Source organism: Empidonax traillii, unplaced genomic scaffold (genome assembly GCF_003031625.1).
Source record: "Empidonax traillii isolate 1590-97213 ecotype Southwest subspecies unplaced genomic scaffold, ASM303162v1 scaffold883:size360155, whole genome shotgun sequence".
In the NCBI taxonomy this organism is placed as follows: domain Eukaryota; kingdom Metazoa; phylum Chordata; class Aves; order Passeriformes; family Tyrannidae; genus Empidonax; species Empidonax traillii.
This window is the reverse complement of record NW_020956076.1, coordinates 142,626-170,352: the sequence shown is the minus strand read 5'-3', so window position 1 is coordinate 170,352 and position 27,727 is coordinate 142,626. Positions and strand designations below refer to the sequence as shown.

At 36.3% G+C, this 27,727-nt stretch overlaps 1 long non-coding RNA gene across 2 annotated transcripts in view; it reads left to right on the top strand.

Annotated features, from left to right (window-relative positions):
* Positions 1 to 1,816: 1,816 nt before the first annotated feature.
* Positions 1,817 to 27,727, top strand: part of LOC114067226 — a 63,685-nt gene continuing 37,774 nt past the window's right edge. For both annotated transcript variants that reach the window (XR_003573352.1, XR_003573351.1), the window contains exon 1: positions 1,817 to 2,060. This is a non-coding gene — a long non-coding RNA (uncharacterized LOC114067226). The remainder of the gene's footprint in view (positions 2,061 to 27,727) is intronic.

Here is a 27,727-nt window from a genome sequence, read left to right as displayed (position 1 = left end):
CTATTCTGCCTCAGAGTTCATTTGAATATCCTTGCATGGCACTGCATTGTGCCAGGCAAACATTATCTCCACGATTAAGGACTGAATCCATCAAGGTGCTTAATCACCTCCCTACCAACAAGTCTAAACTGAGATTGTCAGAAGCCTTAAGGAACTGCCTCAAATCCGTAGGCACCAAAACTTCTGGCTATAAAATCCACTATGTTTCTGTCACTCAGAGCTATTGTCATCATGCTGATGACAGGAAAGGTGTCTTTACCTTTGAAGAACACACAGAAGGAGGAAATGTCCGATATACATCCCTCAAATCCCTCCTTTCACTGATTTGCTACTGGGAAATGAATATCAAGTTTCTAAGAAAGTGTGTTAACAACTAGATTTTTATAAGATGGCTCTTTATTTCCTGTCCCTAATGAAGCAGCATGACTTTCTATATAATAAATACTCATCATCAAAGCATTACAATTAAAATTAATATCACAGATGATTAAAATGTCAGAAACTATCAATGTTATAATATTGAACACTCAGTTGCCTGTTGGAAACAAAGAAAACGTGATAAAGTGAAAATTGCAATAAATGATTATTTTTTTTATTTTTCATTTGGCATAAGAAAAGTAGAAGTAGAAACTTCCTTTAAAAAAATATTAGGAGGAGACTGGGAATAGGCTTTATGAAAAGATTATCATAATGTTACATTTTATTTAAACAGAAGAGAGCTCATCTCCTGGGAAAGAGCAGTGACTAACCTCTCAAGAGTTTGATCCTTAGGATCAGTGATCAAAGTTTTACTCATCTCAGGCTCTACTTTTCTGTTTGAACTAAGTACCAGCAGTTACCAGTGTACTCAAGTGTCTTCTCTTTTTTATCTTGTAAATGTTCCTATAGATTGCTTTATGGCCCTCAGAGTTGGACCTCTTATTTTTGAAGTCTGTGGCAGTTCTTCCGTTGATTTTTAAACATTTTTTGTTTGGATCTTTAGGAAATATCCTGATAGACAAAGTAGATATAGTTTTAAATGAATCTGTGTAAAAATCCTTCTTATGGCATATGTTATCAATAGAATATGAACAATCTCCCTGCCCATCCTGTCCTGTCCTTCACTCATCCCTTTAGTTAAAACCCATTTTCTTTTAGTTTTCCAGTACTGTTCAGCAGGAGGATGCTTTCACTTATCCATTCGGTGGACTGCTCCAGCTGCCACGACAGATGCTCTGGTTAATTACAGGCCCCAGCTAAATTTTTTTAAGACTTTTGGATGATTTATCAGTGGAGGGGATCAATGAATTCTTTGATGAATCTTAACATTTGTTATAAATTTTCTCTTGTAAGTTTCTACTTCTTTTCCAATAGTAAATATATTGTGACAGTGGGTTGTTTGGGAATTTTAACATTGGCCACAATTTCTAGGCTTAGATGGGCAGAATTATTATCTTGCATCATAGTCCACCACCTGTAGCATCCTGTTGCTATGAAAGACCACATGAGATCACAGTGTTGCAAAAGAAATCTCTTCATATGCTTCTTTAAAGCTGGAAACTGTATAGAACTGTATAAGGCTTGTACTGAACTAAGTGGATTTATAGTGATATTCTCTACAGGGTGGAGGTGGGACTGGAAGAAAGCTCATCTCTGAAAGGTTACAAGGAGTTACAGAGGTCACGTGGGCAGGCTCAGCTGTTCTCAGACTATTGAGGAAAATTTTAATCTCTTTCCCTCCTTTCCACTTTGGCAGTTGATAAAAAGCATAAAATTCAAGGTTTGTGTTAGGTTTTAATAGTTTTTTTTTTCCACTTATTTCCTAGTTTTTAGTATAAAAATAATCGGCTTTGTGGAGTTGGTCTATTTCATTTTTCCACTTATCTTGAATGTCTCCTCTCCATACAGGATGCTCTGGAGGAATGTGGAAAACCCCTTGCAACTGCCATCTAAACATCAGGTTTCCCACAGAGGTTTTACCTGCAAGTGTAACAAGTCCTTTCTTTTGCCTGAATAATTGGGTGACTACCCAGAAAGAAAAAGAATGAATTCTCCAACTCCTGTTGGATCTTCCTGAAAATGTAAGTTTCTGTACCAGACTGAAAGCAAAGGCTTCTGCATAAAACTTTAATATACCAAAAATGTTACTACCTATATGGGCTGCATATCTGCACATCAAAGTTCTACTTTTCCCCTCCAAAAAGGTCATACCACACGGATCATATTTTGTGCTTTTTTAAGAATTCAGGATTGATCTGTCAGCTTTAGAGAAACTTTGGGAGATATTGGATAAGTGGTAAATACATAGTCAAAAAGAATCCATCCAAATTTTTGCAAATTATTTTTCAACCACTCTATAACAAATTTAAGAACGAAATTGAAAATCCAAGTTGGAACTCTTACTGTTCCTTAGGAAGAAAGCAGAAGGAAATTCAAGCTACATGCTCCCACAAGAACAAGATCCTAGGAGCACCCCCAGTAGAAGAACCTCGTGGTCGCTTCTATCTGAATCTGTGGGAAAATTATCTCCTCTTCCTAAAGTTGGCAACTGGTTTAGCCAAGGGTGGGTAAGAGAATTGCTAGAGTCGGTATTTGTAAAACCTGACTAGATAAGTTTACAGGTACCCTGTGTTCTGTATTCTTTGTCAGTCAGGGACCTACCCACAGTGACTCCAAGAAGAGTATAAATCCCACCAAGAGAGTGGATACAGCAACCTCACAAGTGAGTTTATTTAACCTCAATGCATGTTTCTCTTCTAGTTGTTTCAACTCTCTAAAAAACCTCATGCTTCCTTTTTCACACAAAAAGCTAATAAGTTTATTTATCTATGTATTTATTTGTTAAATTTGGTCTATTTTTGTTTGAAAGTTCCTTGAACTTTTCCCCATTTTTGCTGAGAGCAAGGGAGAATTTCCCTTTTTTTTTTTTTTTTCACCCATGCAAGTGAAACAAAAGCTGAGACAGAAGATTCTTTGGATATTCTGGAGGATTTCCTGTGTGTCCCACACACAAAATGAGTGCATTTTGAGATGGGTCATGCTGACAGTGGATGCTCAGACATGGGAATGTTCTCCACAAACAAGACCCAAGAGGGAGGAAAGGTCTGTGCAGGGATCAAACACTGGACTAGACTGGCTGCCAGAAGTTCCATGACTACTGCTGCTGTGGGGTCTTCCCAGGGGCAATGCAGGGAGATGGCTGGTACAAAGGATGAGGCACCTCTACCTACAGAGCTACAGAGCAGTCTGGTTCAACAGTGACAAATCTTGGCTCGGTACTAAGTGACAGTGTAGAGGAGAGGAACACTATGGGCCATATGGCAAACATTTCTGATTGATAATTGGTGTTTATACAATTCATGCTGCCTCTCTGGAGACAAGACTAGAAAGATGACAGGTCCCAAAGGAATAGAAGTTTGGATTTCTGACTCATCAGTCAGCCTACTTCTTTATTAAGAATGGGATCTTATTCAACACAAGTGTACAAAATACCAGAGATGCAATAAATAATTGGCTAAGTCAACGAAGCTACATTAATGGTTGTGAGCATGGATACAGATAATTACTTTGAGGACTGAAAAAGTGTATGTATTGCAAAAGGTTTTCTTCCTTGAGCATTCAAATGATGTGATATTTGATCCTGTATGTTTTTTTTTAAAATTTAGAATGTCTTCACTCATTTCCCTTTCTCTAAAGGGAATGTCTTCCTTCTTTTAATATGTGCATCTTTGTTACTTAACTAATATTACTGAAATGGATGATGTATAATTTATGTAAAGAATGATCCCCATTCAGCACTTAGAGAAGCAAGAAAGTTATATGCAATCACCAGCTTTGCTTTTTGATAAGCCGTGCAATGAGCATCTGTGCATTAACCCAGCTTCTGTAGGTGTGTTGCTTCCAAAGCAAGGGAAAATGACTAAAAAGGCAACCCCACTGACCTTTGTCTCTGGGTTATCTTTTGTAGCCTTTTCTCTCCCATCACTTAGTGTTTCAGTATGATTGTCTGAAACTGGATGGATCTGAGCTGCCGAAACCACCAGCGAGCTTACATTGAGAACAAGTAGTTGTACTGTCTACCTCGGCCTACACACTGACTCATTAATATGTTTTTTGAAGTTCTGGCAGCTCTGTCGAGAAGTCTGTGAAGGAATCTTCAAAAAGGAAACTACAGGAGATAACCACTGAGAGAATGTGCAAAGCAAGTATGTGTTTGGCAGAGTGGCAGAAACTATAGAACAGTTTCTTGCTAATTGCTCAGATAGCATAATGTAATTCAGGAAACAACACTGGACTAAAATACTATAAAATAAAAAGCATAAAATAAAAAGGGAAATAATTTCTGTGTGAAAAAAAAGTGATTTTGGCATCCATAACAGTTTCGTAAACATAACATGTTCTGTTTATGTCTTGTGTTAAAGCAAGATGGAAGGAGCAAAGACTAAGCTTTGAAACATGCAGGAAGTAGATAAGACTTTTGTATCGTGCATACAGTGTTTTGTTGCATTGATTTGGACTGAATATATGGCCTTCAAAGTTGTTGACAGGACCAACACTAAATAATCAAATAAGGTTCAAATTTTAGTTACAGAAGACTTGATCTCTTTAGTTTCATGAAATAAAATTACCATTACAGGTATTTTAGGCAAAGTTATCTATACAAAAGAGACAAAGCATTTGTAATATAGCATAGTAGCTAAGCCTTGTAATAACTCTCCTTATTCCCATTCCCTTCAAAAGCAGAGAATATTCGAAGGAAAAATCCTTTGACTGACAGGATTTCAGATGGCTTATGGAAAAGAGGAATATATTCAAGTTTGTCTACTTTATTGATGTTAGAGTCCTGAAGGCAGAGTGGGAATAACAAATGCAAAACCTGTAGAAAAGAATAACCGATACTGTGAAGAAAATACCAGCTTCTGGTTCTCAGTTTAACTTTTCAGTCTGACCTCCTGAAAATATAATCAGAATAGCAGAATAGCATAGGTTCTTGCTCACTGCTCTTATACCTAGCGAATTCCATACCTTTGTGAGGTTATTTAAAGACCTCATTATCACTGGGTCTTGTTATTCATAGAATAATGCGCGTAACCAAAGTGTAATAGATCACTAAGTCAAACTTAGGCTGAGAACCAGCTGAGAACCAGCTAAGTGTTGTAGAGGTTCTTCAGGACTAAAGTCACCAAAAGAGGTGACTGCTCTCTGAATTGTTCTCTACATTTCAGTACCAACAGATTTAATATGTAAAATGGTATGACAGAGGCCTGAAGATGTCACAGTGGAGTTTAGCATCTATGAGAAGGATGCTAGAAATCACTTTTTACTTCACCCCTTCCCTAGTCATTATTGACAAATCAAAAGGCAATGAGTAAAATAGCCTACTCTCTATTTTTCCCATTAATTACAATTGATTTCTGATATAACAATTTTGGTACATACATTTCTAATCTTAGTCTCTTTTGTTTACCATATGTCATTTCAGTACAGTCCTTGGACTGTAGAACTGCTTCAGAAACATTTATGTTTGATTTGCTTAACTCCTTGTTTCTATCTTTAACCTCTCATGATTTTTGTAAACATTTTTGTGTATCACAGTGTTTTGTGTTTTTGTTGCTTTAGACAGTATGTGTTAGATTCCATGTGCTAGCCATCTATCCTTTTGGATCAGCATGATTTTCCCTGATGTTATTCATTATATGTGTCTATACAACTTATTTTAAACAAGATGGGATGCATGTAATTTACATAATCAACTCAGTGTACTAATTGGAGGAGCCACTATTTTCAATATCCTAGAGAAACGATACCAGTCTAACACAAGGATATTGAAAGCATCTACTTCTCTAATTAGTGGACAAGGGGTTTATCTTCTTCATTCAAAATGTTACTGTGTCGAAGTGTTTTACCATACCAAAGATTAGTGGCATTTTGATCTAGGAAGGTGAAAAATAAAATGCCTCAATTAGTATTGCACAAAAGCTGCCCCTTATGCTTTACAGAGTAAACAAGACACCATACTTAATTGCCCTCTCAAAGAATATTATCACATACAGGTCATATATGAAGCTGCAGAATATAGTCCTAATAAAAAAATAATCCATATATGAATGTTTTTGGTGAAGTTATTTAGAAGAAATAGTTTAAAAGTAGCCTTTTCAGAGTTCTGTGATAGTGAACAGAAGACATAAGAAATGGTGAAGTTACCATTTCTGTTGTTTCAGGCACATTTTGGAAATATTTCCAATATTAATTTCTTTGTCAGGAAATTTTGGCCATTAGTTCTTGCTGATCTTTTATCTCTGTACAAAGAAATTCATACTCAATGCTTCCTCCCTCAGAAAACACATAACATACCATAATTAGGCCACTGCAACATTATTACTAATTTTTTTTAAATCAGGCTTTTAAAAACATTGACTACAAGATATTTTATCTAGACTTCAGATTTTTTTTATTATTTATTTATTTTTTTATTTTCTGCTTCCTCACCAAGATTTGCAGTGTTCTTCAAAACTTTTTGACAGCAAAACTCTACTCAGGACTCCGCTATAAGTTTCAGCAAAGTCATGTGCAAGGAAAGCCCCACCACAGTTTTGGTCATTAGTCCCCAAATTATGCACTGAGAAACACATAATTTGTTCTTAACTTAATATTTCACATAGAATTCAGACGATGAATAAATCAGCTGAAAAACAAAGACCTTTATGGTCATCTGTAAACAAGAAGAAGAAAGATAGTTGTAGTCATCTAAGTATCTTAATGAACTTCCTTCCCTTAACAAATAAAAATATGTTTTTTACCTTACCAGCTCAGACAAAATACTTGATGTGGGATGGATCTAGAGACTGCTACTGGAATACAATGCTTTTCACCTTGAAGTTGCCAGTTTTAACTTTTGTTCCAATGCATAAGAGCGGTTTTCCTCTGCTGTGAGTTTGCATTTCACTTCCAGGCCAGTAAAAGTGTGGTTTTTCTGCACTCAAAAAGTGTTTATGCTTCTCTTTCAAGCATACTGCATGGGGCCATGATCAGAGCCTCGCTGGGACACCCCAACCTCACTGCATGGTGGGACAGGGAGAAGGATGGTGAGTGTGTGTGGGGGGTGTGTGGTGAGCTCTACATCTGCAGTGATACCTGTTACAATTTGCCCTTTTAGGGTAGAGTACAATACAATGGTTTTTCTGACTTTTCTTCCACCCCTCCTCTGCCTCCTCCCTGAATCTTATCTGGACTGGAAGGAGGTAGAGGAGGTAAATGCTCCTTGTCTCCTGAGACAGCCTCAAATCACTCTCCTTCTACTATGCTGCACTTTTTTTTTTTTATGACTGTGATACAAAGACATGAGACAGACGATTTTTCTCTGCAAGACTTTCTGTTTAATTAAAGGCCTATTGTGCCTGAGCTAACTCTGGTTTTAAGGAGGGTTCTGTTTAAAATCAGGGTAATAGGTTATTACAATTCTAGAGAAGAACATTTGCTGAGAAATATTTTGCCCTGGTTAAATTTTTGTGGAATACCACAAAATACAAAATAGATCCCTTAATCTCAGTGGATATCTTGAAAACTTATTACTAAAATATATATATAAATATGTAAGTACTATTCGTTTTTTGAATGTTGGCATGTTGTAAAATTCTGTTTTCTTTTCATTTCATGCTGTTGTAAATAAACTGAATCTGTACAGTAGGTTTTTGTCAGACTCCCCGAAAGACAATTTTATTTTATAGCACATCCTAGACTGACAGCCAGAAACTGTTCTGCACCACCTCAGTATAAACAAAATTAGCTTCTCACAATATTTTTGCAGATGTTAAAGGTCATTAATAGAATGAAACCAGATGACTAAAGCAATACATTTGGAATGATTGGGTTTTATTTTTCTCCCTAGCTTAAAGACACAGAGTCCTCTTTTCTTGACTACTTGGCCACATTTCAATTTTTTTTTTCTTTTTTGCTATTTAATGGCTTCCAAAATCATAAAAGTGAAAATACTGGGATATGTATTTCTTGGCTTATGTGACCTCACTTGTGTGAAAGATTTGGGATTTTTTACAGAAATGAATATAATATTAACTGTTCAAACTACATATTCCTGGAACAATCTCTATATTTTGGTCAAAGTTACACTTTTGCAGTGATTAAAAGAAAGATGACTAACAGATGAAGAAAAATCAACTATATTACGAAATAAAAGGAAAACTCCCCTTAGAAATGAAGGTAGTTCTGCAGATTTTGAAGTACGTTGTTTAAATGAGAGACAATGTTGATGACAACTGTAAAGGAACTTTTGTCTTTCCTATAGTACAGCTATGTCATACTGTGATTATTGTTTTGTGGCTTATCTAGATGATAATGAAGTCTTCTTTTGTCTTTTAACTTTAGAATTCTGCTGCTACATATGAAATAGTATAGTCATTAGTTTAAACTATATTAAACCAAGTAAATGCTTCTGATACGAAAGATAAATAATAAATAATTCCTTGTCAAGCAATAACAGTATCTTTAATGCTTTTAAAGACATACAGTATGTTGATTCCTTCCAAAACCTTCTAATATTAAAAAAAAATCACAAATCAGGCCCATCCTGAAAGCTGAGATAAGAATTCATGCATCCCTAGTTTGGAACACCTTTAAAAGAGGTATGAAAAGAGGGAAGTGAGGCTGCTCATTCTGGGCAGGACTGGATGTTATTAGGACACAGGGAAAATTAAGAGGTGGAAAGGTAATGATAAGGAGTGATGGAGTGTTTTTTAGTGAAAAAATGAAAAGGAGAAAAGTTGATGAGGTAGAGGGACCATTTCAAGGCCCTGTCATCCAAGAAGGAAGTGGGAGAAGCTGTTTAGGGTAAGGATAACTTAGGAAGTCTTTCCTTACCTTAATAAAGCAAAGAAAAGCCTTTCTTATGCAGAATGTAGACTATAACTGAAAGAAAGAGAAATCAATCATTTCTTATCGTGATTAATTCAGACTCTGAACAAAGATTCCAACTCTCCATCTCTACATGAGATAAAATACAGTTTTGAGATATTAGGGGGAAGAAGATGTGAGGCTTGAATCTGAGCATGAAAGAAGTATCAAGCATAAAACTATTTGTGAAACAGGATGAGCAGCAAGATCATAAATACATTTGAAATAGAAGAAAAGGGAAAAGGCAGACAGTTCTGGTGAAACAAGGCAAGGAGTTTAATTTTAATATAGACTGTTTCAGGTAGTGTTGGGATATTCAAGTTGAAAACCTGGGGAGACACCCAAGGAGGGTCCAGTGATTGACTAGAGACATGATTCGACAAAGAGAAATAAAGCCCTAATTTGTCAGCAGATGACTACAGAAATGGTAGTTGAGTTTTTTTACTCCTTAGGTTAGAAAGGGGCACTGCAGAGGAGAAAAGGTCAAGAATAAAAAGCTTTGGAGAAGCTTTGAATCCTTATCTTCTCTAAATTAAGGTAGTTGAATGTACAAGAGGTAAAGGCATAAACTGATAAGAATAGACTAGTGAAATAACAAAAGAAACAAAGAAAAGAAATAACTGTGAAAATGCTTCATAAGAATAAATAAGAACATAAGAATAAGAATAACTTCATAAGAATAAATAGAACAACATGCCATTTGTCTGTCTATAAATAAGTAAATAAATAAATAGATTAAGAAAAAAATCTCTCTCCATGACTTATAGCTGGAATGTTGGCAAATAGGGAGCAGAAGGTTCTGGTACCTTGTAATATCCTGGCATGGCCATTTTCCTATGATGTTTATTGCCAAGCAATTGCTTTGAATTTTGTGGTATATACCATCACCATCCTAATGCTGCATAATTTTGTTAAGAAATTATCTTATATTATCTTTTTATATTTCTTTATTTTTCTTAGAATTTATTAGGAGAATTGTGAAAAGCTTCTGTCTGAAGAGATTTGACAAACAGCTGGGCTGCAACAAGGACGAATAACTGAGGTAGATAGGGGAAGATCTTTAAAGGTTAATGCTAAATACATGCAGAAGTTTTATGAGATAGACCTTTAAATACCGTTGCTCTTTAAACAATTATGGCATAGGTGTACTTCCTACAGCAAGCATATAATGAAATAAAATTAATGTATTAAACCAGCGGGTAACATTCCCCAGTATGTTAGAGATAGGTGTGGCAGCTTGTCTTGCTCTCTTCAAAGAGTGTATGGGAGTCTGGATGCGCTGTAAATGCAATCATACCACCACTGTTATATTGGCAAAAAAGTGATGTAGTCAGTTTCTATTCTAGCTAAACAAATTTAGATGGATGAAAACCTCCACCAAGAGCAGATAATTTTCATCAGAGTGTACAAATTTCTGACGTAGGATTAGAGGAAAGCCCCCTCAGAAAGCAGGTTTTTTCACACAGTCAAAATGATTAATATTAACAAAGTGGAGTTTTCCCTTTCCCTTTCCCTTTCCCTTTCCCTTTCCCTTTCCCTTTCCCTTTCCCTTTCCCTTTCCCTTTCCCTTTCCCTTTCCCTTTCCCTTTCCCTTTCCCTTTCCCTTTCCCTTTCCCTCCATTATTATTCCCTCCCCTATGATTCTGTCCCCTCCCCTTCCCTCCTCTCCCTTTCCCTCCTCTCCCCTATTATAGCTGGTTTTCCTTTACTTAGAAAGTGATTCACACTTTTTTTTTTTTTTTTAAAGAACATAAAACTAATCTATCAGACCCAAGAGGCTAAACCTTTCCATTGTGGTTTCCTTTAGAAAGTCCTATTCCTTAAAAAGTCCTATTCCATTAAATATTCATATATTTACAGTAGTTTTCACTCAGTTTTAAATAGCAAACGTTTGTGGTAACCGCATTAACCTTTGGTAAATGTTGACCTGTTAAGTATCTTCTTCAGCTGCCTAACAATAACTTATGTTATGATATAAAAATAATTTAATTCCGTTGAAAGGGAAGCAATTTAAATATTATTTTTCATGTGTGTGAATGGGATTCCCATAATCAATTATGTAATCAAGTAAATATATTTAGAAACTATTAAAGTTAGATAGGTTCCATTTAAAATTCCAATATTAAACAATACACAAAAAATACAATTTTATTGTATATTTATAAATATATTAATACACTGTATGTACACATTGAGTATCTTCTCACATTTAGGGTTATTTAGCTACCAAATTAATTCAACACTGTGAGCTCAAGCTGCAAAATGCCATGGAAATGGAGTATTTACATATGCTAATGACTTCCAATTAAGAAACATGCAAATAACTGTGAGAAAGCAAAATTAAAACACTGTGCTAATAACCTGACAATTACAAGGAACTGTATTATGCAAGACTTCAAACATAATTGCACAAGGTCTATCTGACTACAAGGGTAGCTAATACAAATTATGCACCAAATTGTGACAGACTTCTTGCTGCAGGTCTATGTCCTGTTATAGTGCGCAGTGAAGTGCTGGGGTACCACATGAGGGTCAGGGACAGAGGCAGGATAAGAATCAGGTCAGAAAATTTGTCATTATGATGAGCTTTCACAGCTCCCTCTTTGGTATAAGAAAGAAGTGGAACTGCAGATGGTTTCTGAGCTGTTAAACTAAGATAAGCTAAGCAGCTGCTTGGTGGCTTGTGGTGATTAAAGATTTTCCCTTTCACATAAAAAAAACACCCAAACAAATTTCCTTCAAGTAGAAGATCACAATTTCAGAACACGGCTTTTATTCAAATTTTGGTAGACAGTGGAAATTTAAAATATTTCAGTAGAAATCCATTCTGGAAACTGAAATTCTGTTTTGAAAACTCCAAATGTTTCCTTTAACATGGTAGAAGTCTGTTTCAATATTACCACAACATTGTAACACTTTTGTGGGCCCATAATCTATTACTAGCACTACAGATGAATATAATTTGATTACTTAGCTATAAAATTTATGTTATATATAATGTGAGGAATTTACTCTTACCTCTTGCAAAGGAAAACTTTCTGTCCTATTGTAACAAAGAAGCAAACCCTTTAGAAGAGAAAAAAACCACAGCATAATTCAGGGAGACAAAGTCTGTTCCAGCACACACATTTCAAGGAATGATTGTAGTGAGTCCCTGCACTTTTCCTGTCTCACAGACCCAATAATCTTTGTGAGCTATAACTTTGCCCCACAAAGTCTGAGGTAAAGACACCTCTGCTGATTCAACTGTATGTGTACACGTCTTTACCAGCATATATCATGGCCTGGGTATTTCTTGTACTCCAGAGATTGAGGCAACTTTGCTGCCAACTGTAGTGGTGAAGCAGTGCAGAAGACAAAGACTGATTTTTTCCTACCACTTCTGTTATTTTGATCTAGTTTTTATAGTCGCTGTTCACAGTGTTATTAAATCTGTCAGTCTTTATAGATATTTAAGACTCGATTGCTCCAATGGGCAAAACTCATCTTTGTATTTGTATCACCAAATTCAAACCCTGCAATACATTTTACCTGCTAGGAAATAATTTTTAACCTTAAAGTAAATGCAGGTCATTTTAAAACTCTCCTTAATGGTAATACTAATGATAAGGAAACAGAAGAGAATTTGGTTTTCCATATCACTCTTCAGACTTCAGACACTTCAGATTGTATTTTCATTTGGTAATGATGATGACAGTGGTGGCTGCAACCGACATTCCAGTTGGCAGATGCTTCAGCTTGTGTACCACCCTGTATGTTAACACCTTTCTTCAGAGAGGGGACATTGGTTCCATTGGGATTTAAACTTGGCAAATTGCATATTACCCAGCAGCTTAGGCATTTTTGCACAAGTTTAGGTAGATAACAGATTCAGGGTTCTTCTCTACCAAATGATCCTTAAAACCTCTGTGATTTCTATCCAAAATGTAAAAAAGGCCAGAAGAGTAGAGGTAACACTGTAAGACTTCACTGCGTTATAATCACACTACTACAAAGATGATGTACCCTTAGTACTTACAACCCTACCATCTTTCCTTTCCTTACTCTTTTCCTTTCCTAAATATATAAATATTTATTGTATTCCATTCCCAATTATTTCTGTAATTTTTTCTTTTCTCTTGTTTTGTCTTTTCAATTTTTTTCAGTCTTAAGCAGAATGTGACAGCTGCAAAGTGTGAGGTTGTTTCAAACTCAGTGTTCCATCCCATTTGGACTTCAGCAACCTTGTTCAGCCCTTCTGATGATTTGGCAGTCTCCTATTGTTGGTTAGCCAGTGGAAGAGGTCTCTGAAGACAGTAAAATTGCACATCTGAACAACCTTTTGACCGTCTTACAAGCTGAAAGAATTGGCAACACAAGGAACTGAAACTAGAATGCTTAAGCGCAGTGTTGTGAAACTTGTTCTCATGCCACTTCTCTTAAAAAAAAAATGAAGTGCTATTTGCAACTCTCCGCCACTGACACACAACTGAGTAGAAAATATAGAATAAAAATGAAGGCATTGTAATCCAGTGTTTAATCTTTTCTTTCCATGTAGTGGCTTACTGATGAGGGAAAGTAGATGAGCTTGGTGTTTGTCAGGTAGACAGGGAAGAAAATACATGAACCAAAGGATTTGTGCTCTGTATACCACTTGTGTGATTAGACCTGTTTGAGGAAAGGTCGGTAGCCATACAGTCTCCTGGTGCCAGCTGTGCTTCCTACAGAGCACAGACATTTGATTTCAGCATATGAGACATAGAAGACAAACTGTAAATAGAAGATGTAGCAGATAGTGTCACTGAATGTAGCAATTTCATAAGATGATGAGTCCAAGTAAATGTATAACTACGCATCATACATATGCAAGATTGTTGAAGAACACTGGACACAGTCATTCATTCTGATGTTTTAATTTATTTTCTTAATTGTTGTTTTTAGTATTCTCATAATTCTTTTTTTTTTTTTTTTCCACCCCCTTGAAAGGAAGCTGAATGAAAGGATGGTGATGCGTGGGAAGAGAGTCAGGGCTGGCAGATTGTGTTCAGCATCCTCCACATTCCCTTATTAGTTTAGTCAGATACATTAGTTCACATTATGAGAAACAGATGAGAAACTGCTAAAACATACATTATGAGAAACATTAGGAGAAGCTGTTAAGCATACATCTAAATAATGTTAAACCAACAACAACTCCAGCTGAGGGCCAGCTGACTCACCAAGCTCTGTAAATCTAAGCTTTGCAGCACTCGCGCAGTATGTGTATTCCCACCAACCATCAAACAGGTTGAGTTGTAATGCTGAGTAATCATTGCATAAACCCTCTCTGGGAGAGATGGAGAAGGGCAACAAATCGAGGCAGTAGTACTCCAGCAAAAGGAATTGATGACAGCATCCACAGTGCCTATGTTCTTCGTCACAATATACAGATTTCAGCTACTCCAGACACTTTGTTGGGTGAATTCCATATGCCTTTCTTTTCCTTGAATTTTCTTCTCATGTTGCAGAAAGGTTAATTTAAGTTCTGTGCAAGAAAATCAGCTAGAATGTGTCAAATCTAATGAGGTACTAAGGAAATAAAAAAGGGTTTTTCACAGGATCATCCACAGAAAAGCATACGTGGCTTGGCAGAACCTGTAGAACAAATGCTTATGGTTGCATGACTCACCTTTGTTTAGAGCTGACCTGTGGAAGGCATTAGTAGGACTGCTATGATACTCAGCTCTGCTAACATTTTGACTGTTTCAGTTAGCTTGGCTTGATGATCAGATCTCAGCAGAATGGAAAATGCGGTGTCTGTGTGAGATGAGGTCAGTCAATGTCACCCAGAGTGATTTTTCCATGAAAGTATTTTCTTACACTTGGATTCAGCACCTCAAGCATTGCCAACCCTTTGAGCATCTTTAGGTAATAAATTTTGCAAACCTTTCAAGTAGGATGGCTCAGATTTGTGTGCAATACTGCAAAAAACAAGACAAGTTGCTCTTCTTCACACAACATATTCATGCCAGCAGTTTGATTTCTAGGAAAACTCCATGTCTTGTAAAAGACACACTTACATACATTTTGCTTTTGGTATTGCACAGAAATTCATCTATGATATATTTTAACTGTGTTGGGTTTGTTGTTATGTTTTGATTTAAATTTTATTTTAATGATAACTTTTCATTTTTAGATACTTTGGAAATGTAAATAATTGTGTGACAAACACTGCCAATAAAGAACCAAAATGCTGTGTAAGATACTACCTTTTCCTTGTAAAGCATTAATAAATATACATATGACAAATGTATAGCCTCTGGTAGCAAATGTTGAGTTTTTAATAATTACTAAAGAGAGAGAAATCATTCCTGATAAATAATGCACACTGTGCACTAAATAAGTCCCCTAGCAGGCTGGCAATAATTTTGAGTGTACATGTTGTTTGTGAAATCAGGTATCTTCCTTTTCCAAAGCAACCAAAACTAGAAAGCAGTGGGGGTTCACCATTCTCCTGGTTTTGGCACCCTCTTTTTTCAGGTTTCCATTCTGTAGTTTCGTTCTGCTAGCAAACTGGTTTCACAGGTTTGAACTGTGTACGATACACTGTGCTCCAAAATGGATATTTTTTTTAAGGCTGAGTTTTCATAGCCTACAGGGAATTTGGTTGTACCATATTTTTTAGTCAGGGAGTCCTCTCAATAAGTTTTTCCCATCATGCTCAGATTTCTTAGCTTCTTTGGCATCCCATCATGAATGGATGAAGTTCATAATTTTTGCTATCTTCACTATGACTCATGAACATAGTATGGGCTGTCATTTACTGCTGTGTGTGTAAAACATATTTTGCATCAAATTACAGGTGCCTGCTGACTGTTTTGCTGTTACATTTTTCTGAAATTCGGCCAGGATAACACAGAAGGTGGAAGTAGACTGCTATTTTTGCCCCACAAGTTTTTCCTTTATATTTTAAATGGGTTTTGCTCCAGCCATGCCTGAACCTCTTCCGCATTGATTTTTCGTTAGCCCTCTTGCTAATAAGAAAACACTGATACAAATGCAATTAAAACAAATTTGGAATTTCCACATGCAAATATTTGCACCAAATTTGGTTGTGCGTAATAAGGAAGCAGATAATGACACGATTTATTTAATAAGTGATGAATAGCTAGCACAGACAAAATAGAAGTTATTAAACAGATCATAATTACAAAAGACTTTCTGTATTTGATCCGCAGTTAACCAAAATGTAGTAAAAAATGTGGCTGGTTAATTTTAAGCAACAAATGTAGTTGATTGAGAAAAAGTCTTTTATTTGCTTACAGATACTGCACAGACAGAATTGGAGGTTAAGCGGGTTACGTAAATAATTCATTGTGAAATATTTGCTCAGCAATAATACAGCTTCACTTTTTTCTGTTGTTGTTACCTTTAACACTGCCTCCTTTTTTCCATTCTCAGTTCTCCTAGAGAGACAAAATTGATAGCTACATAGGAGGAGTATCTGACAGCTTAATGAACAATTATTAGCGTCTCTGGCATATTTTCCAACAGTTTTTCATGAAGAGATGGGTGGTGTAATCCACTGCAGTGTTTAAGTGGAGCCTCTTTTGTCAGCACCTGCTATTAGAGAGCATAACACTCAGTGGGACTAGAGTGTTTGCATCTTTTTTAGGGAATTTGCCATTGTGGGTGGCTGGAAGCAAGCTGCTGCATGAGGGGGACTTTGCTTTCTGTCTCAGGGGACACAGATAAGCCATACACTGTTTGGGGCAACTAAGAGTTGGCTATGTTGTGGACAGATTTTTTAAGTTAAATACTGTCTCAGTAAACTACTTCTCTATTTGTTTGAAACAAAGGGAAAGTAATGATTGTGGAATTATACAAGGTTTACAAAATAGCTAATACCAAATACGGGAGAGTCCTAAGAGTTCATCATAGTAATGTGAGCCTGTTCGTTGCCTATGAATAGTCAAAGCATCAGAGTAAAGTGGAAATTCTTCTCATTTACTGAGTCATGTTGGGTAAGGGTTTGGTGTTCAGTGCTGAGAAGCATACATCTACTTTTTCTGTCAGCTCAGTTGGTTTAAAAGATCTTCCTGGGTAACTGTGAATGTATTACCCAAATTGTAAACTAAAAGGGCAGAGACTGCTTATCCTTGTATAGTCCCATCTATTTACCTCTCTACTGAGTAGTCCAATTTGCAATATTGTCCTGGTTTGAGTGGCACTAATTTAAGTTGTATGGCTTCAGGATTGCAGCCTGTTAGACTAAAAAATTGTTACAGAGTCACATTTATCTTGGTCAAGCTAGTTTTGTGATTGCTACTAAGACCTTCAAGACAACACAAAATCAATATTCTACATAGCTATGTGTAAGGTGCATGTGAAACTCTTATAATAAACTCTTCATTTAAGGCAAAGACAATGTCTCTGGAAAGTTATAATCTATGGGGTTTTTGGCTTACATTAGAGTCCTCTGTTATTATTCAGAAGATACTCAACAGAAGGATTGAAGGAGGTAATCTGCACTAGTTTTGGCAAGGTATACTGTGATGGTCACGGTTGTGCTAAGGAATTTTTAATGTATATGCCATCAAGAGCAATCATTTCCAGAATTAACAGCACAGAACAATTTGGTACCAGTACCAGCTAAGGAATGTATTCAACTGCAACAAAGAAAATAGCATCAATAGTGATCACTTTACCTCTAGTGAGCTTTAGTTAAAGGAACCAATGATGTCTACAATTATACTTAGCAGCAATATTTTTTTTTTTCATTTAAATGCCGTTATATTAATTTTGTAATAATGTTTTAAAGGATTTTCTAGCTATTTCATAGATTATCTTTCTAAGCCAATGTTTTTGCTTCGAGGTAATGAGCAATTTTAGTGTATTATTTCTTAAATAGCATCTCTAGGAAGCATACTTCCAATCAAATATCTTATTTGTTCCTCTGGTAAGAGAACAGACCTGCACTTTTCTTGGATTAGGAATAAAATCAAAATAAATACAATGTATGTATGTCACAAGAAATGTCATCCTGCCAAAATATAAGTTAATATTTCAGCATCACAGTGATCAAGTTGTCAGTTTGTATGAAATAGTGCTTCATATAAAAGGTACTGTTTGGAAATAACAGTGTACCAATTATAAAAGACAGAAAGAGAGTCCTGTCATTTCGTGATTTGAAATATTAATGCCTTAACTCAAATACATGGAGAAATGCTAGCTAGTGCTGCAACAATTAAAACTCAAGAGCACTTAAGAAATAAAATGTTAAGGTGTACCTTGTCAAGAGTGATGTATGCACAGTAATTGACAACAGTCAGTCTGAAGAGATTAAGTGGGCAGGATTGTCATTTGTATAACCAAAGAGAATACTAGGACATTTTTGTTGGCAGGGTATGCCTTACTTTTCTTGTTCCCCAAAACAAAGATTTCTTTACCTAATTCTGTTCCTTTTAACTCCCTCATCTGAAGTGGAACATGAGCATTTAGAATAATTTATTTTTCAGACAGCAGCAGAGAAATGTGAGGTGCGGTTTAACCGGGAATCAGAAGTATTTTGTGGACACGGGAAATGTTAAAAATATAACTGAAAAATTTATAATCCTAATTCATGGTGTAGTCTGTTTCTCAACTTTTCAATGTTATTTACTTTAATTTCAATAATATATTTCATGGTCAGGAAAAAAAGTACTAGATAAGTTGAGAAGGGAAGTTTTACATTCATTTTCTCTCATGTCAGTGTTTCATTTTAAACATCTTAACTGATACTAATACTACTTAACTTTTTTATATGTTGAGTGACTATTCTTGCAAGCTTCTTGAGATGAAAAATTATTCTTAATCTCATTTCACATCAAAAAGCTGGTTCATAGAGATGCTAAGATACTTGCCTGAGGTTACATACAAAGAACTAAATCTAGCAAAATATTTACAAATGTGCAGAAGTACACTAACACTGAAGCCATAGTCAGATCCAAATCTTAGGGACTGATCGATAGGAAAATATGATTTCCCTTAGATGATTCAGGTATGGATGTTTGTGGCTGGTTATCATACAGGGATAAAAATTTTAACAGTAATTTTTTTTTAAAAAAAGAGTGTTCTTGACCAGAGGCAGTTGCATCTGAAGGAGTTAGAAAGGATAAAGGCAGACTAGATAGAACTCAAACATATCTCCCCTTATTTCACTTACTGGGCTCTGTAAGTGTTTTATTGTAATTCTGTCTTTGAACAGGGATGCAGAGCTGCTGATATGATTATGACAGAACAAAGGTTTAACGGGGGGAAGTGGGCCAGGAAGGCAACACTGTGAAGGTCTGTGAGAGCAGACTCTGACCCTGAGGTCTAGAACATCTTCAATACAAGTTCTTGAACATTTCCCATTCAATAATTTTAACTTTGCAGTTGTTGAAGCTTTGGATCTGGACTACCCTGCATTACCTCCAAGCATAAAAATTCATCCAGCAGTCAGTGCATTTTCTTTGTTTATTAAATAATTCTTTGTATCTATACTTTCTCTTGGCAATCAGTCACATGTATCAGAAACATGTCTACGGTAATCCTCTTATTGGATTCTTCAGGATCACAAGCTACAACTTGACATTTATTTCTAAAAGGCAATGGATTGATCTCCTATATTTATTTACCGAGTGATCTTAATTTTTTACTGGTAAAAAAGAGGTTTGGGGATCTGAAAATATGTCACAGACTTACATTAAAAAATCTAGAAGTCACAACAAGAAGGACAGGAAGGAATACAATATTTTATGAGAATAAATAACTCAAATATGGGAAACTAGTTTAGATTCTCTTTTTCTTAGTATGATCTGACAATCTACCTGTAGATATTTTTTATTTCAAGCTTTTAATCCAAGGGCAAAGAGTGAAATAAATTTAGTAATTTAATTTCTAATCTGTACCACTACTCCCTTAAGACTGTACACATGCAACTTCTATTTTGCTGGTATCAAACAGCAAACTTATTTGTATGAAATATGTTATTATTTTTCTAGAGCTCATGAACAATTGAATAGTAGTAGTATTTCAGTGAAAAGCTTCTTATAAATGGTAAAAAATAATATAGGAATACTAGCATCTTAATTTTTTTCCAAGATTTACATGGTTCTGATGTTTCTGTTTCATTTTTCTGATGTTTTCATGTTATGGTTTATATGGTTTTTGCTTTATTTAAAAACTTCTCTTAATTGTGTCTAAGGATTTTTCAGGATCTGTCTCATTTACCAAAATTATTGGGTTAATCCGGGTTGCAGGTGATCATTCTTAGAGATGTGCTAAAGGCCGTTGTGGATATGAACTATGAATTTTGAGCTCAGTATCTCATGTGCACACTTTTTCATCGTGTGCCAGCAGTTGCATAACCTTCACATTAGAGATGACAGTCAAGGTGCAACCATGAAAATGTCTTCAGCAGGCACCCCTTATCCTCTTCTCTCTCTCTACTGAGATGATACCTTTTGGCCTCAAAATTACCCAGGAATTTGTATGTGGTTTTGACTATTTATCAGTGGCGGCAATAGTGGAAAGAGATGCTCATTTACAACCTAAGCCCATGTGCTTGCCAAAGGTGAATGCCAAAACTAAACTATCTCTCAGCTTGGAAATCTCATCTGAAAACTGTCAGGCCAAATCACCCCATTTCTTTTCTTTGTTCCCCTGTTTGGAATTCAGAAACTATGCCTTAAATGTACTGTATGCAGATGGTAAAACCTTACAAGGTGAGATTCGTTAAGGTATTCTTGTTTCTTTTGTATATTGCTGTGGATCAGACTAAACACTGGTGGTTGGCTGCATTAACCAGAGAAATTGCTATTTGATCACTGACAGGCACTGCTGAAATCTTATCACAGTTATAAAATGATTCCATGACAATATTATTAGGAAGAAGTAGAAACCATTGATTTATTTAGCACTTCATTGAGTTTTATCCAAGTTAGAATCAGATGTGCAATAACTCACTGTAACACCACTGGAGACTTACACAAGACCTACTTTTGTCCAATTGTTCTGCCAAGAAATAGAATTCCTGGTTAAAATGGATTGAAATAAAATGTAAAAGTAGGTTAAAAAAAATGACTGATATTCTTCTCTTCTTGTAAGATTTCCTGAGGTTTTTCAAAGTCCTTTGAATCCCTCTCACTCTTTCCTGATCTGTTCACCCATTGTTCACCCTTTTACTCAAGCACTGGTCCTGCCCTAAGTAATAATTTGACTCCATCTTTGCAAAAATGTGTGGGACAAACTGCATGTAACTCAGTGCAAATTTATCATGGGAGCAGGCACAAAAGTCAGCAGGAAATTCTGCAAGGTAATATGTAAATTGAACTCAAGTGGCTTTTTCCTAGATACTGAACTACTGCTAAAATGCTTCTTGAAGCTGCAGAGACCATGGAACCATATAATGTTTTGGTTTGGAAGGGACCTTAAGGATCATCTAGTTCTAGTTCCTCTTTCATGGGCAGGGACACCTTTCATTAGACCAAGGTGCTCAAAGCCCCATCCAGTTTGCCCTTGAACTCCTAAGAGATGGAGCATCCATAACTTCTCTGGGCAACCTGTTCCAGTGCCTCCCCATCCTGACAGAAAACTACAGATGGCCTATTCAGAGGGCAATACTTTTTTTTTAAGCAAGTCAGATCTGCTTTTGCTGATCTTCATAAGGGAAATAATGTGTCTTCTAAAAGAGGAGACATGAGGTAAGCTGACAAAGGAAGACTACTGAAAAGAGGGACAGAAAGCAAGGTCATGTGCTAGCATAACAGGTTCTTGGAGCCCTTCATGCCTGGAATGGTTTACTCGCATTTCCAGTTTGGGTTGATCTTTTACAGGCTTAGACATCAATCACTTACGGCTAGAGTTTATGTTTTGAACATGAAGAAGTATGGCGAAACCTTTACTTACTCCTGAAAGTACCACAGCCTGTGAAAGGATACTCTTCTGTTCCTAACATTGTGTCTGCAAAGACAAAGATGAGCATTGCTGCATCAGCTCAGGTGAAAATTCAACTCTGTTAGGGGCTCAGCACTTAACAGGGCTATCAAGGAGAGTGGTCACCCCATGCAGCGGGGGGTCCCACCGTAGTGAGATAAGGGGAGAGAGTCTCTGGACTTACTGACTCAGGAGGTCATAGCCTAGGAGTGTGGGGGATACAAGAGAAGAGCACTTCAGGATGGCACAAGATGTACTATGGGATGTTTAGAGGAGGGATGAAAGGCAGAGAAAGAGGTGGATCTAGTGGAGAGAAACAAGAATGGGAAATTAGAGGCATAAAGAACCTGTGTGAGGGTGTTCCCGGTAACTACACTTGCCTGGCCCTGCCCTGCTTTTGATTAGCATTTTGTCCTGTCTTGTACTCCCTACCGTGTGCGTGTGTGTGTGTGTGTGTGTGTCTGGGGGTCTGAGTGCCAGCAAATGGGGTCAGCACCATGGTCTGAGGGGTTTGTGTGTCCATGGTCACAGTGACTGGAGGGAGTGAGTGTTCAGAGGTCAGGGAGCATGATTGCTCTTGCAGCATGATTGCTCTTGACACACACACACAGAGCTTTGCCATTAATGACCCTCCATTCTGCACAGCCAGAGAGGGGTGCAGGATGAGGCTGCTGATTCTGCCTATCTTCATATTAATGCTCTGTTGTGCACCTAGTCATGTGTATCTGGGTATATCTAGTATATGTGTGTGATATGTGCATGTGTGCCTACTGGGAACACACGCTCAGCCTCGTTGCTGGTTGTACCTGGAGGCATGGAGCTGTGGCAGCCTCACCTCTGTTATGTACTAACAAGTAGTACATAAATAATGTGTAAGCTTTGTTGTAGCTCTCACAGGGGAAGGGAGTTCTTTCGTTACTGGTTTGACACAAGATATCATGCTTCAAAACAAGTGGTCAAGAAATATTTAATAATAATGGAGAACAAACATAGTCATAAAGTGCAATTTAGCACATAAATGATAATGAAATTTAAAAAAATTAATCAGTAACAATACAAGGAAAAAAAAACCAACAAACATGTTCCATACTTTGAGTAACCAGGTTTATGGGAGATCTTTAATCCTTGTGCCAGATTTCTAATACTTCAGTAGCTAAAAAAATTTTATCATACCATTAATGAGCGAAGGCCTAGATGTCATTTAAGTTGTATTTGTTTTCTCATTAAAGTGTATGAGTAGCTATTAAAGTTACTGCGTTACACTGGTGTGAAATTGCACTTTTGCTTGTGAGACAGTGATCAACCAGTCTTTACAAACTTAATTTCAAAAGTAAAAAGGAGCTCCACTTCATTATTTTTTAATTATATCCTTTATCCTTACATGTGTATCATGCTTTCTATAGCTGGAAAATAGAAAACCCATATTCTGTTCTTAAAAGTGAAAGGAAAATGACCTGGTTTACCATACATTTCTCAGCTCAACATTTACTTTATTCCAGCTGTGGAAATAAGTTCTGAAGGAGACACTCATTTAATACTATGGTAATAAGTAGAGATGTGTTTAGAATGAAATTCAAATTTACCCAAGGCATATTGTGTCAGACTAAACTGGCATCTTTCCCTTTTTGAGACAGCAGATTTTTTCAACAGAGAGATCTCAGCTGCATTAGTGTAATAAAGTATTTGATGTGGTACAATATGGAAAAATATAAGATATATTGGAGCAGGAAGAGTGGAAAGATCATAAGATGGCTATGTAGGATGATACTAGTCTGCTGATGAAAACCAAACATTGGCCAGAGGGAAATTACCAGTGGGAGCCCCACCAGTTCAGTGCTGGGAGAAATGTGATATAAAATTTCACTGATGACTTTGGCACAAAGACTGGGAGATGGCTGATGAAATCTGTTGGCAAAGGTAAGAGGTGTTAGAAAGCATTAGAAGATCCCCAGTATTTGAATAATAACAACAGGATAAAACTCCTTCATAGGAAGTAGAAGTTTATGGACTTACAAACTTCAAGCATTAAGAACTAGGAGTCATCATGTGGAAATGCCTGAGGGAAGGACTGGATAAATTACTTTACCAGAGGATGCTTCCTAGCGTCCAAAACTGTGTAACATAAACCAACTAATTAAATAAATAGAACAGATGTAATCATAATATGCAGTAATAGAGGTATTTCCCCTAGAAACGAAAGTCTGTGAATGATGCTGTACAAGACACTGGTGGCAAAAGATCTAGCATATGATTTTTACTTTCCATTTCCCAGAAGAAGTGGTAAGAGCTAGCAGAGGTGCAGAGAACAGCTACCAGGCTTGTGAGAAAACCAGAAATTTTTTCCTCGCAAGTGAACTATATAGCTTTTTCCTGGGAGGCTGTGAAGCTTTAAAAATTGTATGAAGAAAATAATCTGGAATTTTAAGCAAGATGAACAAAAAATAAAGTGTTGAAAAATGGGGCAATTTATCACATGCTTTTCATCTTCTTCAGTTGGAATTCACTCAGATGCAGACTGCAAAGCATAGGAAAACTTCACAGGGATTAATTTCCTTCAGTTTATGCAGAAGAATCTGAATAAATCCTAACAATTTTCAGAGATTTCTCCTGACTTTAAAAAAATAAAGCTGTTAATTCATAACCACCCCTATATTCCCATCTTCTGCTGTTTGGAAGCGCTCAGTTCTCTAATATTTAGGCATGGTATTTTCATTTAAAGATAAAGGGGAAGGAAAGCATTTGGGAGGAAAAAAAATCCCTAAAGGACTGAATTTTAAAAGGTTAATTCCAAGTGCTGAGGGTGTAGTGTCCAAAATCATAGAATCTTTTTGAGTCTATCTGATATTATCCTTCTTTATAGCTGACAAATGTTAACATTAAAAAAATGAAAATGCCCTCTAGTTCTCTTCCCTTAATCTTAACACTGGATGACTGCTCCACTACATTAATACTTGCTCTGACTGTTCTTTTGACTCCCTCGGTGATTTGATCCATAAATCGCTTCTCTCTGGAGCCCAACAAAAATTACATATTTATTTTTCTGCCTGGAGTTTATGTTGCTGAATTTTCAATGCTGCAGTGATACAATGGTTCTGTTTTACTTAGTGTCTTACTTCTTGCATGCAAAACTTCTAGAATGGTGGGTCATCATCCCTGATGAGGAAAACAGTGACATTTTCAAAATGTATATTAAAACCAATTGAATATCCAATGTAAAGGTTTGATACGGTTCTGAGATATTTGTTTCAAATATGCTATATTGACAGAAGTTCTGTAAACACACACAAATGTCATCTTTTCAAATCAGTGTGCTTTTTTTTTTTTTATTCAGTAAACAAAAAAAGAAGTACAAGGTTATGGCTCTATAATCTGGTATTAAATCAAACTAGTGCATCAACCCACACAGCGTAAGAGAGCACCACTGGGAGATGTCTACCACTGATCTCTCTGCCTTGGAAGGCTTAAGATTACATAAATGCATTCTCTTTCATTTAACCTACTCAAAGCCTGTCTCTTTGAATCAAAACTCATGTTGGCCACTCCAAATTATCAAGACACAACTTATCTACAATAGACTGCTCCAAAAGATTACTGACAAATTATAAGCAATTTCAGCTGCCTGTAAACGTTTCCTGTGGATCATTTTGACTGACCTTGAGATCAACCTTCAGCAATTCGGGTATTTGTCTTTCATATATTTCCCTAGTGGATATGAATATCAGTTGTATAAAAAATGATGGATGGTGGCAATTTCCTATTAATTGCTACTGAAAAAAAATAAAATCCTAGCACTTCTGATGGGTAGCACTGACCACAGAGAAAGGGAAACTGTATTCCAGGTGAATATTTTCCCTGACAATTTCTGTGTAAACAAGTCTTGAATGATGCCTTTGAATAGTTGTGAAAATGTGTCATTGACAATTGTCCTAGAATAACAAACAGAGTAAGGAAAAGATGAAATCACCTATTCAACAGAAGTAATTGTCAGAAACAAGGAAGAAAATATGTTATTTCTTTTTCCTCTTGCAGTTTATCTGCTTCAGGGAAGCTGAGTCACTCACCTAAGACTATCAGGCTCAGTGAGTAATTTGGTTTCTGAATATTGACAAATACAGGATCATCTTAAACATAAGTATTTATCATATTTGTTTGCCTAAATTTTTAGTATTTAATTGCATTTTAGAAATTCTAGAAACTTTCAAAGTGAAAATTTAGAAACAAATAAAAAGGCAGTATTTTCACTGAAGTGCAAGTAAGCTCCAGTGCTACTGAATTTCCAACAATGTTATTTGAATATTTTTAATGAAAAACTTTATGTAAATGGGTGTCAACTGGTATATACATGTTTCTTGACACACAAGAAATGTTCTTACTAAAATGAAATTCAATGTTATTATGTGCAAGAGCAAGAAGGTACTATTCTAATACTAAATTCTCTAACCTTTTCATTACTTTGTATTTTCTAGAGTGGATTCATTATTTTAGGGATTTATGACAGCTAATTTTCTTAGTCTGTCACAAATTGGAGTAAGTACTTGAGGAGCATTTGGCCATTAGTAGTGGTTGTGAGCTAAAACATAACGCATTTTTTTCACACTCATTTCAGCCACACCTTGAAAAATACACATTAAGGATTTTTGTGGCCTGAAGGATGGGAAATGAAGACAGTCTGAAGGCATGTGCTTCATAATGATAAGGACAACATTTTAAAGCATTTTTATGCTCAAAGACGCAGAGAGGCACTTAATAGTATATATAAATAAAACTGGGTTCCTGCTAGATGAGATGCCTAAGTGTCTTTTTAAACTCAGCTGGGCATCTGTTTGCACAGTATCTCAACTCTTCACTACTTTCAAGGAAATTCTGATCAGTGAAAACTCATTTTCTTCTTCTAAGTCTCCATTTTACCCTTTCAAATTCAGCTGCATGTGTGAAAGTCAGTTTGGATTCTTCCTTTCTGTTCATCTCAGGCAATGAAAGCTTTGCAAGCACAGAAATGCCCCTAGGCCTAGTTTTGGAAAATACAGAGCACTTTTTACAATGTTGCTCAAGAAATAAGATATTCCTAATCATGTTTTGTCTGTGTTGTTCACTCAGGTGAAACTAGAAAAGTACACAGGAACACAACCTATTCAAATGGTGACATGCTTACTTAGTAACTATTTCTCTGAAACATACTTCAATAGGTAGAAGTAAGGACGTCTACTTAAAGCAGTGTAAGTCTTTCTTATAAGACACATGTACTCTCTGTTAATTACTTGGAGAGAGACCTTTAAGAGATGTCTGTGCTGGTAGGTTTTAGGATGCCACATGTCCACATAGGACTGAAATGATGCTGAAAATGCTTTCCCCATTCACAATAAAGTCAGCACTGAACTTATATTGTCATATGTTTTTTTTAAGATTTCTCTCCGTCTTTCCTCCACTCTTCCATTCTTCTGAACAGAGATTCTCAGGGATTGTTCTCTGCCATGGAGCGTGGATATCTCTGGATTTCACATGGATCCCAGAATCCTTTTAAGCACACTTATTTCAGCACTCCCTCTTACAGTCTTTTCACAAACTGTAAATCAGAAGCAGGAATGAAAGGTCCAGGTGAGTGAGCAGAAATAAATGCTTTACAAGTGGAAAAGACACAGCAGGAATACTGGGTTGATAACTGAAGCAGTTTGGTGTGGGAAAACACTTGGTTATGAGTAGAGAGACATGGGTTGAGCCCAGATTTTGCTCAGGCCATTTAGTATGTGTAAGGTTGGCCTTGCTTAGCTTACTTTAATTACATAATTTTTTTTTTCTGTGCAATCTAAATAAGGCTTTTAATAGTTTAGTTTCAAGTAATAAAGTGCCATTCATGTGTGTAATTTATTACTAAGTACATTAATATTTATAGACAGAGCTGAAATTCTTTAGTCAACATTAGTGAATT